This window comes from Amblyraja radiata, chromosome 5 (assembly GCF_010909765.2).
Source record: "Amblyraja radiata isolate CabotCenter1 chromosome 5, sAmbRad1.1.pri, whole genome shotgun sequence".
In the NCBI taxonomy this organism is placed as follows: domain Eukaryota; kingdom Metazoa; phylum Chordata; class Chondrichthyes; order Rajiformes; family Rajidae; genus Amblyraja; species Amblyraja radiata.
The window spans coordinates 53,825,800-53,846,084 of NC_045960.1; the positions used below are offsets into that span (position 1 = coordinate 53,825,800).

A 20,285-nucleotide genomic window follows, 5' to 3' on the forward strand; every position below is an offset into this window, starting at 1 on the left:
ACTGGAGTCTTGCTTTAAGAATCAGAATCAGATTTTATTCGCCAAGTATATTTTGCAACATTCGAGGAATTTCACTGGCCATGTCAGTCATACAATTAAAAGCAAGACTCAAAAACACATTTTAACATGAACATCCACCACAGTGACTTTTACACATTCATCACTGTGATGGAAGGTGAAATAAAGTTCAAGTCCTTCCCTTATGTTCTTCCTTGGTCGGGGGTCTCGAGCCTCCATTAACGGGATGATCTTGACTCCCATAGCCGGTGGCGTTCGGGACCTCCGCGTCGAGGCGTTCAGCTCCCGCATCAGGGGGTTGTCAGCTCCCCTGTGCCGAGCGATCGAACCTCGCGTCGGGGCTGGTCGAACCTTCTGCGGCGTTGGAGCTCCCGACTAGCCTCTCCCGAGACTGCGAGCCCTTGATAGTAAGTCCGCAGGCCACGGTGGGAGCGATCCCAGGCAACGGATCCGCTCCGATGTTAAGTCCGCGCCCCGCGGTGGGGCTCACGACAGTGCGAGGCGGCTTCCAGCTCCAGCGATGGTAGGCGCCGAGCCCGGAGAATGTGAACCGAAAAATTATCACATCTCCGGGAAGGTAAGAACCTGAAAAAAAAGTTTCCCCCGATTTCCCCCCCCTTCCTCCACATAAAACAAACCGAAGTACATTAAATCAAACTTTTAACAAACACTAAAAATAAACGAACAGACTGCCGGCAGTGCTGGCCATCTCCCCGGCGCCCCTGGTGGTTAAGTATGTGTGAAGTGGGTCAGGCTGTGAGTGGGTGTGAAGTGTTCGTTGGGGTGGGAAAGGGTCCAGTCTTTTCAGGATGCAAAGATCTCTGTTAAAGTCCCAGCTTGATTTCTTGCCTCTCTCAATAACCTTGGATAGATCCCATCCTGAGGATGTATCCCACCTAAATGCCCATTTACCTCTTTTTACCATTGTTATTTATACAAACTAAAATCACAGAGCAGGGCAACTACAAATATAGTTGAAATCTGATATACGAAATTAATTGTAAATATAAAGTTTATATTACACACCTGAATTGCATATGGGGATTATCAGTTTTTAGAATAGAATAGAATGATATTTATTGTCATTAAAACTGCTTGGTTTGAACGAAATTGCATTTTCTACAGTCTTAACATTACAAAAAAAAAAACAAAGCCCACACTTAACACAGTTTACAAATACATCCATCACATTGAATCTCCAACACTTCCTCACTGGGATGGAAGGCAAAAGTCTTATCTCTTCCCTTTGTTCTTCACCCATAGTCCAGCAGTCCAACTGCAGCGTCGAGGCGACTGGGGCTCCCGATGTTAAAGCCCCTGGCGGGCGATGGTAAGTCCCGTGGCCGTTAAGCCGCGTCGGGCGATGTTAAGCCCCGTTCCGAGTCATTTAACCCTGCGATTCCGGTGGGGGAAGTTGCCGTTGCGGGAGCTCCAAAAAGCGGTCTCTGCGGGCTCCCGATGTTACCGTCCACCGGGCCTGCGGCTGGAGCCTCCGAAGCTCCGAAGTCGGGTTGCAGCCGCGCGCCACCACAGCTCTCCCCACTCCGAAGATGGCCAGCTCCGCGATGGCAGGTCCACAGGCTCCGCGACTGGAGCTCTCAGGTTGGTTCCGGCCGGAGGCTGCCGCCGGCTCCACGAAGTTAGGCCCAACGACATCGGAGACCCGTCAGTGAAAAAGTCGGGCTCCAGTACAGGGGAGAGATTAAACGGTTTCCCCCCTCCCCCCACCCCCCACATATACACAACTAAAAAAATAATAAAAACTAGTCAAAACATACATCTAACGAGACAAAAAGAAAAAAAAGACAAACGGACTGCAGTCGAGCCGCTTCCGTTAGGCGCCGCCACACCACAAGATGCCGAAGAAGTAGTAGAAACAAAGAACTGCAGATGCTTGTAAGTACACAAAAGGACACAAAGTGCCGGAGTAACTCAGCAGGTCAGGCAGAATCTCTGGAGAACATGAACAGATGACATTTCAAGTTGAGACCCATCTTCACACTCTTGGACTGGAACTGAGCCTGGAATCCAGGTGAGTTGACGGCCCCAGCCTGCTGGTGGCCGGGAGAGAGGTGAAAATCAGCGGAGTTATTGGTCGCAGCCTGGACTGCAGGCAAGGGTCGGCGACGGCGACACAAGCGCGGCATGGAAGCGGCCGAGACAGCTATGTGAGTTGGGGTGGTATCGGCAGCCCGGCCTGGTGGTAAAGGGCGGCAGGTCCATCCGCTGTAACCAAAATCTGTTACAACGAGGGTTTACTGAATTTCAATTGTATTCCAATTTGAGGTTTTCTCCAGTAGGCGAAATGTGGTTCAGAAGGATAGTCTTGGTTTGCGAGGGTTGGGAAGTTAAGTTACTTCAAGTTGTCCTTTTAATTGTGATAGTTAAATTTCTGATTAGTGGCTGGATTGCTTTACAGGTAGGGTATTGGCTTAGTTTAGTTTAATGTCACGTGTACCGAAGTACAGTGAAAAACTTTTGTTTTTGTTGCATGCTAACCAGTCAGCAGAACGACATTACATGATTAATGAAAGCTTAAAGCTTAAGTTAAAGCTTATGATAATTACTCCGATAAGATTTGGTCTGAAACTGATTTTTCTATTACAGGTATAGTGCAAACACCACTCTTTCTGACTGAAATACCTCACATTGTCAGTAACATTTCATTCCATCATTTATTTAATTTCACAATATATAGCACAGATATTCAACTACTGAGTAGTGCACTTCAATAAAGTTCTTCAAACTAATTGCTAAACATTGTATGGCACTTTACTGCTCCCTGTTGACACCATACATTTTACCATTATGCAACTATTTAACACTCAATCTTACCTGATCAACAAGCCACTTTAATTTTTTTCTCTCCAATTCCCAGGCATATTTATCATTAGAATACTGACGCTGAAGTATTGCCTTTTGATTTTCCTCCTTGTTAATTTCAACCTGAACACCTTCCAAAACGGACTCAAGATCTAGCAAAATTCTTCTATTTTCATCAGCCTTTTGAGAAAGATGGTAATGTTCAAAATATGCAATGAGCTCAGTTGGTTCAACTATGAAAATATAGTTGACAATGATATTCACACAATTATCTGCAGACTGTAAATAATATTGGCAGTCACAAAGTAAAAGACAAATAGGGTGTCTTTTACTTTGCAATAATGATCAACACATGACCAGTGATATCTGCTATCATTATTCTGATTAGCTGCTAACTAGACCAACTCATGCCATTGACTCTTCAAAACCCTCGGAAATGGCCTAGTAAATCCAGATTCCCAAAACAAATAAATGAAAGCAGAGTAGTCATGGAGTTCAAACCCTACCTTTGCCCAGCACCTATATCTGTTCCATGAACATACAATCTATGCTCACATTCCATTATCTATCTATGTATTAACTATTAAAAGTCTGATCTTGGATGCGGATGTGTTTGTTCATGTGTGTGTTTGTTTGTTTGTGTATAATCACATCTTCTCGAAAAAACGACGCGCTAACGGTAAAATTCTTACATATTCCGGTAGAGATTTTCTCCCTGGAGTCCAAAATCACATTATCTGAAAATGTCATGCTTTATTTCTCAAGTTATTAATGAAAATGTTCAAAAGTCGGAAAAAACGTTGAAATCAGTCTTTCACTGATGATGCCACAATAGATCTGCGTGCCTGCCATCCTGCTCATGCTGCGAGTGATGTCACTCCCCCACCCCCCCCCCATTATTCAAAAGATGAGCAAGTCGGGCTCTGGATTGAAGCCGCCGAACTCGCAGTCCTTTGGTTGACGCCCGCCCGCCCTGCTCCCCTCCTCCTCTCCCCCCTTCCTCCTCTTCCCCCCCTCCTCCTCTCCCCCCTCTCCTCTCCCCACTTCCTCCTCTCCCCCTCCCCCTTTTCCCCGCTCCACTTCCCCCCCCCTTCCTCGACCCCCTCCTCCCCCCACCCCTCCTCTTCCCATCCCCCGGCCTCTCTCCACTCTTCCCCCCCTCTCCCCTCCCCGGCCTCTCTCCTCTCTCCCCCCAACCTTTCTCCCCCCCTGTCCCTCCCTCCCTCTCTCTCCCCACCCCTCTCTCCCTGTCTCCACCCCTCTCGGTCTCTGCCCCCCTCTCTCTGTCGCTGCCCCCTCTCTCTACTCTCCCCTCCCTCTCTAGAAGCACCTGTGAATTGGGGGCTATGCGTGAGTGGATAGGGTGGGGATAAAAGGAACAAATTAATAATATTAATATAATATCAATGGGGGTGGTTAGTGTCTGTGTGTGGAGGGTGGTTAGTGTGTGTGTGTGTGTGTGGGGTGGTTAGTGTGTGTATGATGCCACAGGTCGGCCGCTCCAGCAACAGCACATTGAGGGGATGGGACCCAACGGGTCCCACTTGGTATAGTATTATACTAAAACTCCCCCCTTTGTTCTCAACATTCTAAATTTCCGTGTGTATGCAGATTTGTGTTGGCTTTCTTTTAATCTCCTTAATTTGTATCTTCTTCCAAAACGCTTGGACACAGCCTTCCCATTTTCACACATGCTACTCACATATTTTCCGTCGATGGGATAAACATCTTCCCGTCGCATTCCAACCTATATTTCCAAATCTTTTAACGGTTTTATCGTTTATTTCAAAAAATTAACTGCTTTTCAGTCTGAGACTATTGCAGCACCTTCCATTGATGATGTCAGTGCCATCTCACAGATGTCCAATCACAAGGAATCTCATTTACATATGACATCACAATGGGACGGGTGGGAGATTGCAACCTTCACGTTTCCAGGAATACAATCAACCTGGCGTGCACAATCAAATATGATCAAATAGAACAAATTGTCCTCCCCCCACCCTCTCTACCCCCCTCCCTCTCTCCCCCCCCCCTCCCTCTCTGCCTCCGCTCTCCCTCTCTACCCCTCCCCCCTCTCTAGGGAGTGGTGAGTATTGGGACCTATGGGTGAGTGGTGGAGTATTGCGTTTGGGTCCAGGCTCCCCTGTGATGCCGCGCACCCCCCCTACCCCTCAATCTTTACCACCCTTCCCTCTCTCTCTACCCCCCTCACCCTCTCTACCCCCTCCCCCTCCTCTCTACCCCACTCCCTCTCCCTCTCTAACCACGCCTGCGCAGTTGGGGGCTATGCGTTGGTGGATAGGGCGGGTGATGGGGAAAAGGAACAAATGAATGATATTAATATAATATCAAGGGGAGGGTGTTAGTGTGTGTGTGTGTGTGTGTGGGGTGGTTAGTGTGTGTGTGTGATGCCACAGGCCCCCACCCCCACCACCACAACTGCACGTTGAGGGGATGGGACCCAACGGGTCCCACTTGGTCTAGTCTATCTATATATTTGCAGTGGAAGCTACAGTTATGACATCACAATGGGATCTCATTTACATAATGAGCCCATCCGCAGTGCTCCACTGTTACAATTTAAAAAAAAGACAGGACTGCCAGTGCACTAAGAGATTTGTTACATTATTGTAAGGAGAGGGAAGGAGTGGGGGAGGGGACGAGGAGAGGATTGTTGTTTAATGTTATTTAAACAGATCAAGGGAGAGGAGGGGTTAGGGACGGGAGAGGGATTATGGAAGGAGGGGGGGCAACTGAGGGTAGAGGAAAGAAGAGGGAGGGAGTTGATGGGCAGAGTGGAGGAGAGGGGAAAGAGGGAGGGTGAAGAGGAGAGGGAAGGAGTGCTGGGGAATGTGGAAAATGAGCCGCATTTGCGCCGTTGGGGGCTATGGGTGAGTGGTGGAATATTGCATTGGGGGAACGTGTTATGTTGGAGGAATGCGTGAGTGGTGGAAACGAGTTACATTGGGGGAACGGTTGAGTGGTGGAATATTGCCTTGGTGGAACGGGGACCAACATGTCCCACTTGGTCTGGTATTCTGTTTAAAGTGTGGCATTGTTTCTATCACACAATCACTTAAAAGAACTAACGGCACTTTTTGAAGCAAATGAGTTCTTATGAGATCCTGCCCAAGCATTTAGCTCTCAACTAATAGCATTAAAATAGATTGATTAGTCATTTATGTTTGTATCTATTGCTGTACACTATTTAGCTCCCATATTTCTTACATTACAAAAGTATCAATACTTTAAAAATATTGGTGGTTGTGACATATTTTAGCATGTTAGGGTATGTGCTATACGAATGCAAGTTCCTTTTGTTCTGAATGACAACATATTTAAAATTTATGGATATCTAGTTGCAACTGTTACTGATGGCATAGGTCAATAATTCTCATGGTGAATTGTGGTGAAAGGGGCAGTTACCCAGCCGTTCATTAACCACCACGTTCTAATGTCTGACACTTTACAGAGAATTCCTGGGCTGACGGAGGAGCAGCACTGAAGGGGCACCTAGGCCGATGTAGGGTCAACAGAATATTTAATTCACTGGCATCCATTAAGTCCAGCACATGACAGAAACAGAGCTCTCCTCGTATAGAGAAATAATTTAAAATGAGCTATTCAAAATGATCAAGCAAAATATGCCTAGTCAATATTTATTACATTACGATATTTAATTACATTTTATCTTAGAAGTTAAAGACTTGACTTTACTCAACCACCCTCAGCACCAATTTAAAATATCATGATATTTCTGGAAGAGAAGAATGAGAGTACTTGGTAAATTGCTGGATGCAATGATTGAAAGCTGATTATTTCACTTTGGCAGCAACTTTTAATGCCCCTTAACTGCATGTAAAGTATTTCAAACTTTAAAAAAAAGGTAAAATACATCAAGCTATCTCTATTTAAAAAAAAAACTTATATAATTGTAAATTCAAAGTAAATAAACTGCAAAATATATTTGTTTCCTTCTCCACTTTTATCAAACTATAGCACAGGTTTTTGTTTAAAAAGATTGTCTGTAAATTTAATATAATGTATTACACGATGTAATGTATAACGTGAGAAATTTAAGTAAATAAATAAATAATCGTTTCTCTGAATAGTCACAACCATTACATTCAGATACAGTGAACAATAAATAAAGCCTATTGCATTTTATTTACTTGGATTCCAGCAACTTTCTTCAGCATCATTTCCTTTTCTCTCATCCACACTTCTTTCTCTTGTCGGTAGCGTTTTTTGACTTCTTTGAACTTTCTCTTCAGTTGGAAGAGCTGATCCTGGAGCTCATGTGCATCAAGATGAGCTTTGCAGGTGTTAATTTGCATGCTCGCCACATTTATGGGATCCTCAAAGCCAGCTGAATACGACATGATTGTGAGAGAACTCTGGCTCCTCTCCCTGCTACTGCCTTTCTCTCAAGACATCCACATGCACTGCCAGCCCTGCACTCCGCTCTCAGTGCCTCCACCATACGCAGGTTCTGCACTAGGTCCAACGACATTCCACATCTTGGACAGAAGGCGAGTATACTTCTTTTTACCCCTTGTCCCTTGTTGGAAAGAAGTGGAGTGATGCTTTATCTAAAATTTGCCTTGGTTTCTTGGAGTCTCGCCTCCCTGCGTTGCCCCGATTCAAGGGCGACAGCTTCATCTGGTGCCGCTGCAGACAAGGTCAAATCAAGCTCGACGCATTGCCAGAATTTAGGTGCAGGAAATCACATTGTGTTGACGTGCAGATTATTTTCACTTATTCTAAGCACAATTTACTTAATGACTCTGTTGATCTATAGCAAAACTGTCCAATATAGGTTAACTCTTTGTAGGTATGGACTGATTCTCGCAATTTCTTCAGCAGTTTTTTAAAGTAACACTTTAAAATAAAATCAACGTATCTATAGCTTCAACATACACGTTTCTAAATAAAGCTGCTGATGCAAGTTGATTATGTTCACAGTAGATTATTTTCATCTCTGCGAAAGCTGAGTGCAGTCTCCTCTCCAGCTGTTCCACCCTTCAAAGCTTATCGCTTTAGGCCTAAAAGTTGGTTGTGCTACATATTGTTAAACCCTCTGACCTAGTTAAAGGAATAGTGCTTATATAATGGCTACTAAACTGGGTGCTTTCTGGATACTAATGCAAGGTGCACAAGCTCTTGTTAAATTGCATTGTTGTGTAACAATATAAGAGGGAGCCGAGAAGTGATTGGAAGAAAATCTCCAGTGATTCATATACAAATATTTTACAAACAAGCTGTAATTAATTTATATATAATATTTCCCAATTAAATTACATTCTGAGGAAAACAAGCAGCAATATCCCTAAAGTTAGTTTTCTATCTAAAAGCAAACAGCTGCCCCAAGTTTCTTACCTGCCTTCCTCTTTGTGTTTACGTCAAGCCTTGCCCTTTTCTGAGCAGACGACAGTGTCCGTAAACAATCGAGTGGGACAGGAAGTTCAGGGGAGAGACGCACTTATGAAGACTCTGTACAGCCCCTTTTACACAAAGAAAGGAAAAGGGAAGTTAAGACCAAAAACATTATTCAACAACCCCAAATCAAAAACAACTAACTCCCAAAAGCTGGCATGTGACGTAAAGCTAGGGCACCTTCAGATTATTTGCACTAGCCACGGTACATAGTATGAAATCTGATCTCCATTCCCATATCACTAACCATAACCCCTCCAACCACACATCTCCTCTCCCCCCCCCCCCCTTCCCTCTCAAGCAGTGAACGCCTTTAAACATTTTTATATCCCAGGCCACTTTTAGTTTTGTGGCGAGCACACAGTCAGATTAACACATGCAAGAAATCAAAGATATGTACTAAATGTTAAAAGCAATTCTAAAGTCACATTCAGTTGGGCTGCTAATCCTTGGATCACATACAGTACATCACCACAGAATCTCTGTGTTTCAGATATCAACTGCAGCTATCATGTAAAGTATATATTCTTACCAAGTATTAGAATTAAGTTATTAAGGCCTTTGGCAAAAAATAAAATGTATTGAAACTGCTAGTGAACTATCAAGCATCACGTTTTGTCTTTTCAAAGGCCAATGTTGTCAAAATACTCGCCACTTCTTTTGCTTGATACACAACAAAATTCTATGCCCAACCTTCATTTGTGATTGCCTTTGCTGTATGCGCATGTAGCAAGCACATACGCCAATGTTTACAAGTGAAATCAGTTGCAAATGCCACAACCAGTTTAACAGAAGTTATATTAAGATGCCCAAGTCCCAATTTACAAATGATGCTGGTTTATTTATATCTGACTTTGTGTTTACTCATCGGAGAACCAATTTGTGATGAACACAATTGTCTGCGATCAAATTATAATATGTGACAATTTATGGAGCAAAATAATATATTTACTCATAAAGGTAAACCTACACTATGTTATACCCAATGTCAGGTCATCCTTTTTGTTTTTAAATAACTCTTTAATTATTATATGTCACAATTTTCTGTAAACCAATCGAACTAGCAGGATTCTCCCTTACCACGTGTCAGAGAATGTAACACAATAACATAAAATTTTACTTCGGAGTCACGTGAGTGACTACGTGAAGAACCCCGCCAGGACGCATGCGTGTCATATCGCTACACGCATTGCGAAACGTCAGACGCGGTGAAAGGACGTTCCCCCGTGGCGGCAGTTTAAAAGCCGCTAATTGCAGGTAAGCGTTTACTCTGCGGTCTTTTTTGTTTCCATTTCCAACTACAGGTAGGAAAATGGAGAAAACAAAGAAGACAAGGGCTGCAACAAAGCTGGTGAGGGAGGACCGCAGAGCAGCGGGCAGCCAGCAACAGCAGCTGACGGCACTTGGATCACCCGTAGTGGGATCAGCTGTGCCCGATGTCGCCTCCGCACTGGCCAAATCCACGCGGCAGGGCGGCAAGGCTAGACACAAAATTAACAAGGTCGTGGACTCAGAGGAGTCCGACTTTGAACCACCGCGGGCAGCCAGCGACCGAGAGCGCTGGACCCGAATGGAGTGGTGTGTGGAGCTTTGCTCCAACATGACAGACTCCGGGAGATGGAGTCGGGTCACTGTAGGCCCTATGATAAACCCACAGCAGTACCTTTTCAAGGGCTGCACAGTGCTTCTACCTCATCGGAGGGGAGCACTGCAGGTCAGTGCTGGGCTGACCTGGAAGAGGGGTCCGCAGAAGAAAAGACAAGTGTGCATGGGGTGCGGGAAAAAGAGAACTTACTGGACATGGTGGCCAATTTCATACAGCCGGAACAGACTGGACAAAATCTGGAGCCAAAGCTTGCTGCCAGTATAGACTACATGTCTCTAAACCAGTTACAAGAGCAGGCTGTACTGGACACCACAGGAAGACACCTGACACCGCAATTGCATATCTCTGAACGTTCCAATAGTTAACAACTGTATATGGAAACACATTGGAACAGGAGTCAGGAGCATGGATGTAAAATAGTAAGATTAAACGAGAACTTACCAGTTTGAAGTTTGATCTTGATTTTATGAGGAGTTACAATGAGCGATTACGTGAAGAAGGGCCATCCGTCTGCGTGCGCATCAATCTTCAAAGCAGCGGTGTTAAATCACAGATAAAAAGAAGACCTGAGAATAGTAAGATTGAAGAAACTAGAACTTCCATGTGACCTTGATAGTATGAGGGTGGGAGCGGTGGGCACGTAATCGCTCATTGTAACTCATCATAAAATCAAGATCAAACTTCAAACTGGTAAGTTCTCGTTTAATCTTACTATTTTACTTCGGAGTCACGTGAGTGACTACGTGAAGATTTCAAAGCTCTGTGATTTTACGCCGGTTACGAATCCAGGCGTCACACACTGAATGGATTGACCATGGATGCGTGTAATCATTAAAGCATTCAGACATTACGTAGGTATTAGATTGTAAATTCTCTTCATGAATTTTATTGTAAAGGGGTGCGTTCCTATCGACCTGTGCCCTGCTTGCAGCATCAGATAGGAGGAAAGTGCGCCTCTGGCACTATTGATTGCACTATAACTTTGTTTATAGTTATAGTACAGAGTTGATAGGAAACTCCAAGACATCTGTTATCCGAACTGTGTTGTATTTGTTCGGACAGTCCTATGCCTTGAAATGGCCTCGTCAGAATCTGCAGACCAATAAGTTAATACGTTCGTGTAGTGGATGATTACTCCCTGTAACTGGGTTCACTAGGAGGTCCCTGCTCTTGGGTACAGCCATAACTGGCTGGACTATAGTTCCCAAAATTTTTGGGGACCAGGCTTGAGTAGGCCAATCTGGCACTACCAATATGCCTGTGGCTTAGTCTTGCTTGATTTTGGTCAAGCATCGGTTTGTGAGACAATTTTGCGGAAAGCATGCATAAACAATCCTCCCCAATTGAGGGAGAAAGCATCCACTGCCTTTGTTCCTGGATCCTGCTTGCAGGACACATATCTGGGTAACTGATGGTTTAGTCTAGATGCAAATAGATCAAATCTGGTATGCCAAATCGTGTAGTTATTTCGTTAAATACTGCCTGATTCAACATCCATTCTGTGTTGTTATTAAACATCCGTGATCCAGCATCTGTCAACGTGTTATATCTACCTCGTAGATTTCCCAAATATTCCTCTTGACACACCAGTGCCAAATGAGGTTCGACAATCTATCGTAAGATACAGATTTTACACCACCCTTGTTAGTGGATATGTGCCACCACAGTGGTGTTATCAATCTGAATTTGAACAAGCACCGGTTGCATATTGCTACAGAACCCCTTGAGTCCAAATTGTGCCCCCAACAATTCTGGGTAATTGATTCCATGTGTTGGGGAATTACAGACTCCTGCTCATTCCATCTGCCCCAACAGCTCTAGACTGTGTTAGTGGCTCTCCATCCTTAGCCGCTAGCATAGGTCTGAAGAACCCTTGATGGCTTTCAAGCAAATTTACTTTGAGCTTTCTCACGTTCGTTATCCACTGTAGTTATTCAACAAAGGCCTCTGCTGGCAATCCATAGTTTTGCCAATTTTGCCTGCATGGAATCTGAGTGTTCGTTCCTTTGCTCGCTGTAATTCTGGTAATGCAAAGGCCCGTACGTACTGCTGGAAAAGCGGCTACTATTTGCCAATTACACTCACTGTTTACCTGATAGATGGCTAGTGTTTGACTATCAGGTCATAGCAGGCTTGATTAATATAGTCGTTTGCCCCTAGGCAAAGTCACCAACATATTTACTGTTTTTGATAGTAAATTCTAGGTAATCAATTACACTTGTAGGTGTCAATTTTGATTTAACTGGATGGATGAGGTAACCAATTCTATCAAACAGGGTTTTGGTTTGCTTTGACTGATGCTTCTGCCAATTCTTGGTGCCTCCAAAATGAAATTGTCCAAATATGCCATTACTATGTGGTTCTGAGACCTTTGTAGACCCAGAATTGGTTTCCGTAGTTTTGTCAATAGTCTAGGAGCTGATGTCAACCCATTTGGCAGGTCCATACCATCCAGTTAAACTTCAAATATCTCCTGTTCTTAGTGAATAGACACCGAATAGTATGCATCTTTGAGGTCGATGCATGCCATGTGACCATTTTATAGGAAGCTCCTATAAAACAGTAGTTAGACCGTAACAAAATTACTGTTTCTAAAAGTCTATACTGCACAAATGAGTTAAACCTGGATGAAGTAACATCCTCCATCTGTCACATGTCCTGAATGGCAATCCTGCCCAAAATTACTGGGCCTGCCTCGAAGACAATTCCAGTCCGAGTTCCAAGTCTGCTTGGAACCTGTGTATGTTGTGCAGTAAAATTATCACGTTATTATGTTTTTTATTTTATTTTTATTTATTTTTTTTAAACCAGTTCTGAATTTTCATGTTATTGTCATTTTGAACAAGAACACAAGAGTAAATTACCAACATGTAACTGCTCCACAATCCCTTGTTTCAGTAAACCCAGACCCACCTACCTCCATGGCTACCGGTGGTCTTGTGGTAAGCCCAAAGGCCCCTGATGCGGATTCCTTTTCTCTCCTTGATTGGGAGTAGGACTGGTAAGGAGTGTGGATTCCATGTTTCTCCCGACCTCTGCTTGGGTCTGGTCTGAAAACCTCATCATACTGAGCCTGCCTTGTAGGACAATTCTGGCCATTATTTTGAGTCTGCCTTGAAAGACGACTCTGATCGTATTTCCGTGCCCAGCTTTCAAGCTACCACCGGATTCAGTGAACCGCTTACCCCCTATGGAGGTGTGGGGTGTGTTGTCGCCTATGCGGATATTCTGCCAACTGCTGGCTCTTGAGGCCATATGCATGCTTCAGTATGTTCATACTTTAAATTCGAGATCAGTTACCTACTGATCATTCACACTCCCCTCCACTGAGAGTGAGGTTCGTAGGCAGCCCTGAAAACAGGTGCTGCCGCAGGCCCCTGAGGATACCTGTGCTGACATGGCCCTTCCAGTGGACCTAAATGAGATTCTAGCTTTGGTCAGACTGAAATGTACCATGAATGCTCCTCTCCTCAGAGCAGGAGACATTTGTGCAGCCCTGAAAACAGGTGCTGCTGCCTGCGGGTTCTCCATAATACCCGGGCTGTCAAGAGCTAGATTCCATCCAAGGAAGCACCCAGTGGAACCTGGATGATTGCAAAGCACTTATTTTCTGTTTGTTTGTATGGAAGCTTATTATTCCCTTTATGTAAAGCATTTTGGTGTTGACTTAAACAGTGCAATATAAGTAAAACTTACTTACTTACTTCCTTTCTTCTGCTTGTCCCTGGGAAGGTTTCCCCCCCCTCTTCTTTGTACTCTGATTCAGAGTGGTTTCTTCCACATGTAGTTCCCCCTCCAATGGGGAAGACATTAAGCTGCCCCATGTGCGAGGCTCCCGGCACCGGCTCTGCTGTAGGCCGTGCTGATACTGCTCCCTCCTTTGGAGCAGATCATTGTTGGAGCAACTTCTCCATATGTTGCTCCATGTGGGAGAAGTCGTCCTCAGACGCTCTCAATTGAGGGAGGGTATCCCTCTTCCCCGGACTCATCTGAGTCAACGGGTTCGTTTAGACTTACGGGTGGTATTACGTCCCGCAGGTCAACCACGGAGCTCCTGCTCCCGTGCAAAGTCTCCTGCCGATTTTGCTGTCGGTGCTAATGTCGGGAAGCGAGGCTCCCGGCACCGGCACTGCTGTAGGCCGTGCTGATACTGCTCCCTCCCTTGGAGCAGATCATTGTTGGAGCAACTTCTCCATAAGTTGCTCCATATGGGAGAAGTCGTCCTCAGACGCTCTCCGTTGAGGGAGGGTATCCCTCTTCCCCGGACTCATCTGAGTCAACGGGTTCGTTTAGACTTGCGGGTGGTATTACGCCCCGCAGGACAACCATGGAGCTCCTGCTCCCGTGCAAAGTCTCCTGCCGATTCTGCTGTCGGCGCTAATGTCGGGAACAAGACCGTCGCCCGCTATTTGGAAAGCTGCGGTCTTCGGCAGCCGACATCCCCGCGGGCCGTCTCCTCGACATCTGGGCTCTGAAAAAAACTTCAAGCCCGAAAGAACGCAGGTAAGTGATTCAACTTTCCTTACCTGCTCATCCCGACGGCGTGGGAGGACTCAGTGCCTGCCAGTCCGTCCTGCATGTTGCGTTCAGACGTAATGACGCGCACGCAGACGGACGGCCCTTCTTCACGTAGTCACTCACGTGACTCCGAAGTAAAATTGCAAAAAGTACTGAAAGTACTGACCGCAGGGATAACAGCATTTGCCCGTACAGTGGACGACAGGGACATGTCCCAGGACCAACAAGATGCACTGGCACTATTCTGCAACACCCAGCATGAAATAAATAACATCAGGAAAAGTGCCATTCAACCCACATTGAACCCAAAATTCGCGGGACTGTGCAAACCTGGGACCACGAAACCACCCATACTCCTGTTCGGAGGCAACCTATCAAAGCAGGTAAAAGAGCTCGATGAGGAAGCCAAAACCTTGGGATTAATAAAAGGAACACCAACAAAAACCCACTACAGCCAAAGGCAGCATCCCTACGCAACCACCAGCAGAACTGGTGAAAGTTCGAAGGCACGGTATTTCAAACATGAGTCTTTTTTAGGCCATGGCCCAGGCCGACCTTCTTGGAAGATGCGGGGAACCCCAACGCCAACCAAACCGAAAAACCAGACACCAGCACAACAACAACAGCGGAAAAACTACAAAAAGAAGTAAACCTGCCACTGGTAACAATGGAGGTAGGTGGGTCTGGTTCCCTAAAAAATATGGGGAGCATGGAGGTTGGGGGGAGACTACACTGGTTTTTGAATGCATGGAGCATATTAACAACCGACACTTACATCTTAAGCAGTATCCAAGGATATACAATAGAGTTTATACACAAGTACAACCCTCCAGTTCAACATATACCGAACCGAGTGTTCGTGCTCTCTGATAAAGAAAAATCAGAGGCACAAGCTGAACCGGAGCGGCTCTACATAAAAGGTGTAATTGAGATAACTCAACACGAACCATTAGAATTCGTGTCCAATATTTTTACCAAAATCAAAAAAGATGGTGGTTGTCGCATCATCATCGATCTAACAAAATTGAATACATTTGTACAATATATTCACTTTAAAATGGAAACCTTTGTTACTGCTAAACAATTAATTTCCAAAGGTTACTTCATGGCCAGCATCGATTTAAAAGATGCTTACTATACAGTGCCTATACGAGGTGACCACAGATGTTACTTAAAATTCAACTGGATGGGACAACTCTTGCAGTATAAAGCACTGCCAAATGGGCTATCATCAGCCCCCAGGCTGTTCACAAAAATTTTAAAACCAGCCCTAGCATTTCTACGGAAACGTAAACACATGGTTATGGCATATTTAGATGACATACTCATTGTGGGCAAAACTTTGGAATTGGCCATACAAACTGTAACAGCCACAAAACAGCTATTTGAAAAACTGGGATTTATCATCCATCCAGTTAAATCTAAACTAACGCCGTCCACCACTATGGTCTATTTGGGGTTCACCATTGACTCAGTTCACATGACGGTGACACTACCTAAGGGAAAGGCTAGAGATTTAATAGAGGCTTGCAATAACCTCATTGACATCAGAAAACCATCCATCAGATTGGTAGCAAAAGTAATTGGTAAAATAGTGGCTGCTTTCCCAGCCACACAATTTGGACCTCTACATTACCAAAACTTACAGAGAGCAAAAATACAAGCGCTCAAAATTAATGCAGGTCACTTTGACAGACCTATGAGACAAAACGGAACTAATATGGTGGATAGACAACATCTGGCTTTGTTCAAACCCAATCATTGTCAGTAACCCTTCCATGGTACTACAAACTGATGCCAGTGCACTTGGGTGGGGAGCCACCAATACCATCACCAGCTGTGGAGGGAGATGGACTGCACAGGAGGCATCTTTCTTTCTCACACTGGGCATAAACTACTTGGAAATGTTGGGTGCATTCCATGGCCTAAAGTCATATTGTACTGGGTCATATCACCACATGTTCGACTACAAATAGACAATACCACCGTGGTAGCATACATTAACCACATGGGTGGAAACAAATCGATATCATGTGACAATCTGGCTAATTCAATTTGGCAATGGTGCATCCAAAGAGATATTTGGATATCAGCCACTTACCTACCAGGGAGACTAAATTTAGTGGCAGACACCAGGTCACGCAAATTTAATGAAAACACCGAATGGATGTTGAACAAAATAGTATTTGCTGATATTACAGCAAAATATGGAACACCAGATATCGATCTATTCGCATCCAGACTAAACAACCAGATACCAAACTATGTTTCATGGGAACCAGACCCTGGGGCAGCATCGACAGATGCATTTTCGCTGCATTGGGGGAAATTGTTTATTTACGCATTCCCTCCTTTCTGCCTCATCAGTCGGGTATTAAGGAAAATACAACAAGACTCTGCGTCTGGTATTTTGGTAGTACCCGATTGGCCTACACAACCATGGTTCCCAGTGGTCCAAAACATGGTGTTAGAACCATGTATTACCATCCCACATAGACCAGACTTATTGCTACATCCCGTAACAGGGGATAGCCACCCATGCCATAAATATTTGAACCTATTAATTTGTAGAGTTTAAAAACACCACTTCTACAACTGGGACTAACGGACCGAACAGCGAACATGATCTCGGCGGCCCAAAGACAATCGACTAAAAAACAGTATCTGGTCTACATCAGGAAGTGGGAAATGTACTGCCATAAAAACAACATCACCAACAGAAACATGAACATCCCGTCTGTTCTGGAATATCTGGCAGGCCTCCATTATGATGAGGGGCTCAGTTACAGTGCCATCAACAGCGCCAGAAGTGCCCTGTCGACTTACCTATGGCAAGGGACAGAGCGTTACTCTGTAAGGACTCACCCACTGGTAACAAAGCTCATGAGGGGAATTTTAATACTAATCCCCCAAAAACCAGGTACTCCCAAATTTGGGATGTAAGCATTGTCCTGAGGACGCTCAGAAACTGGTCTCCAGCATCAGCTCTGTCCCTACACAGACTGACTCTAAAAACAGTCATGTTAATGGCATTGGTCACGGCACAGAGGGTACAGTCACTGCATAAACCTAGACTGGACAACATGACTTCCTCACCTGACAATATTATGCTCCACCTCCAAAACCACCAGGGGCGCCGTCCAATGGCTGCCTAGCCTGCAGCTGTCTGTTTTTTCGTCTCTTTTTCTTATTTTTAGTTAGTTTAGTGTTTTGGTTTGAGGAGTTCTAGCTTTTTATGTGTGGGGGAGGGGGGAGGGGAGGGGGAAACTAATTTTCAGGGTCCCTACCTGGTCGGAGATGCAGCTTTTCTCCGGGCTGCAGCTTCGACCCGTCCCAGCGGCCTACCAGCGGGCCTGGAGCGGCGTCTCCTGAGGGGACTGGAGCTTCGACATCGGCGGCGGCGGCGGCACCGGCTCAGCAGCGGCGACGGCACCGGCTCAGCAGCGGCGACGGCACCGGCTCAGCACCGGCTACGGCACCGGCTCAGCAGCAGCGGCGGCACCGGCTCAGCACCGGCTCAGCGGCGGCGGCACCGGCTCAGCGGCGGCGGCGGCGGCACCGGCTCAACACCGGCGACGGCACCGGCTCAGCGGCGGCGGCGGTACCGGCTCAGCGGCGACGGCACCGGCTCAGCGGCGGCGGCGGCACCGGCTCAACACCGGCGACGGCACCGGCTCAGCGGCGGCGGCGGCACCGGCTCAGCAGCGGCGGCAGCGGTGCCGGTTCGGCATCGGCGGCGGAGCTGCGTGTCTCGAGTAAGGAGGCCCGACTATGGGTGGACATGGGGATGGGACTGGACTTTGTGCCTTTCCCCACAATGGGAACCATTGTGGGGGGATGTTTTGATGTATCTATCTGAAACTATCTACTACTGTTATGTTGTATTCTTTTTTTATGTGCTGCATGGCAAAAAGAATTTCACTACACCGAAAGGTGTATGTGACAAAATAAAATTTGAAATCTTGAAATCTTGAAATCTACGAGCTAGTAAAGCAGAACAGACAGGGATCAGCAGGCCTCAATATACTATTTAGGTCATACCCTACAGATGACCGTCTCTGTATAGTTAGACACCTGTCATTATACATAGAGAAAACAAAAATCCTAAGAGGCAATGAGAAGGGACTTCTGATCAGCCACAAGCAACCTCACAAAAGAGTGACGGTCCAGACCATCTCGAGATGGCTGAAACAGGTGCTTACACAGGCTGGGGTGGATACTAACATTTTAAAATCTCATTCCACCAGGGCTGCAGCTACATCGGCAGCAATACAATTGGATGTGCCCATGGACCAAGTCCTCGAAGCAGCAGGATGGTCAGGGGAAAGAACATTCCAATTATTTTACAATAAACCAGTAATTAAATCTGGAACATTTGCAGAAAAAATTTTAAGTTCTGTAAATTAATTCAAACCCATAAAAGGGTTATAATTTGTGTTAATAAATTTTATGATTTCAATGTCGAATTCATGTCCAGATTATGATAACACTATTCCTCCTAGTCAAGGCAGACGTGATGCATGGACTCGTTTCCACGGCATGAAATCACAGAGCTTTAAAATCTTCATGTAGTCACTCACGTGACTCCGAAGTAAAATAGTAAGATTAAACGAGAACTTACCAGTTTGAAGTTTGATCTGTATTTTATGAGGAGTTACGATGAGGGATTACGTGCCCTCCGCTCCCACCCTTGATCATATACTTAACTGGTATCTCTTCTCTAATCTTACTATGTTTAGTCATTACAGTTGTCTGTGATTTCACACCGCTGCTTTGAAGAATGACACGCATGCGTCCTGGCGGGGTTCTTCACGTAATCCCTCATCGTAACTTCTCATAAAATACAGATCAAACTTCAAACTGGTAAGTTCTCGTTTAATCTTACTATTAAATACTGGCAGCACTCAGCATGTCAGGCAACTGAATTTGTGGGTAGAGAAACAAAAAGCATGCTAGAATTGGTGACCCGACAAAAGCATGAAGTTGCCAGGCATAAGGAGTGGTAATAGAACAAAATGCAGAAACAGAAGTTCCAAAGTGTAAATTAAATTAAATAAATAATATGAAAGCAAATAATATGAAAGCATTCCAAGAAATGTCTGAGAGTGGGCTCAATTGGGCAGATCTTGAAAGAACTGCCAACAACCAAGTGAGGTAGAGGACATTTGTCAATGGCCTAAGGGCTTAAGAAGAAGAAGAACAACAAAAACTGCAGGTGCTGGAATAATAATAAATGTGGAAGATGCTGGAAATATAAATGGCTACAGCAGAATCATGGCGAGTAGGAGAATACACAGAAAATCTAGCAAACTGGAAGCTTACACATCTAAAAGTCAAGCTGGTTCATGAAAGATTGTATGTTATTAGTAAGCAGAATAAAGCATTGTAATAAATATTTTCACCAATTACATTAATATTATTTACACTGACCACACCATTATTGTACTGATCAAACTGACAGTTCTTCAGATGCACATTTCCTTACCGCCTCCCTTCAAAATCTTGGATCAGATAAAAGAGTAATCCAGGTGCAGCAATGTGCATTCCATCATTAGAATACAGTGGTATTTTCATTTCTAGTCAGGGATCGGGAGCTACTGTGAATCTGATTAAAGGACTGACACTTTCAATTGGTACGAATTGATATTGATATGGAATAACTCCCCTTGCTTTAGGCTTTTGGCATGACGGGAAAATCCGTTACAAAATCGATATTAGTTTGATTGAAACAGATCTTAAATGAAAATATAGTAGTTTAACACAATCCCATTAACCACACAGCCAATTAATAAAGTCATGGAGAGATAAACATGGGAGATCATGGGTCTTTCTAAAGGAAAATTAAGAATAGCAATTATTTGTTGGGAATATAAAAATTGTT

General features: G+C 44.8%; 1 protein-coding gene across 3 annotated transcripts in view; it reads right to left on the reverse strand.

Annotated features, from left to right (window-relative positions):
- soga3 (SOGA family member 3) overlaps positions 1–20,285 on the reverse strand; it is a 101,705-nt gene that overhangs the window by 11,488 nt on the left and 69,932 nt on the right. For 2 of the 3 annotated variants that reach the window (XM_033021225.1, XM_033021227.1), the window contains exon 10: positions 8,224–8,348. The gene's annotated coding sequence lies outside the window, so the exon portion shown is untranslated. Of the gene's footprint in view, positions 1–2,895; positions 3,022–8,223; positions 8,349–20,285 lie in introns of those variants that run through there. The other variant, XM_033021226.1, reaches the window with a different exon arrangement.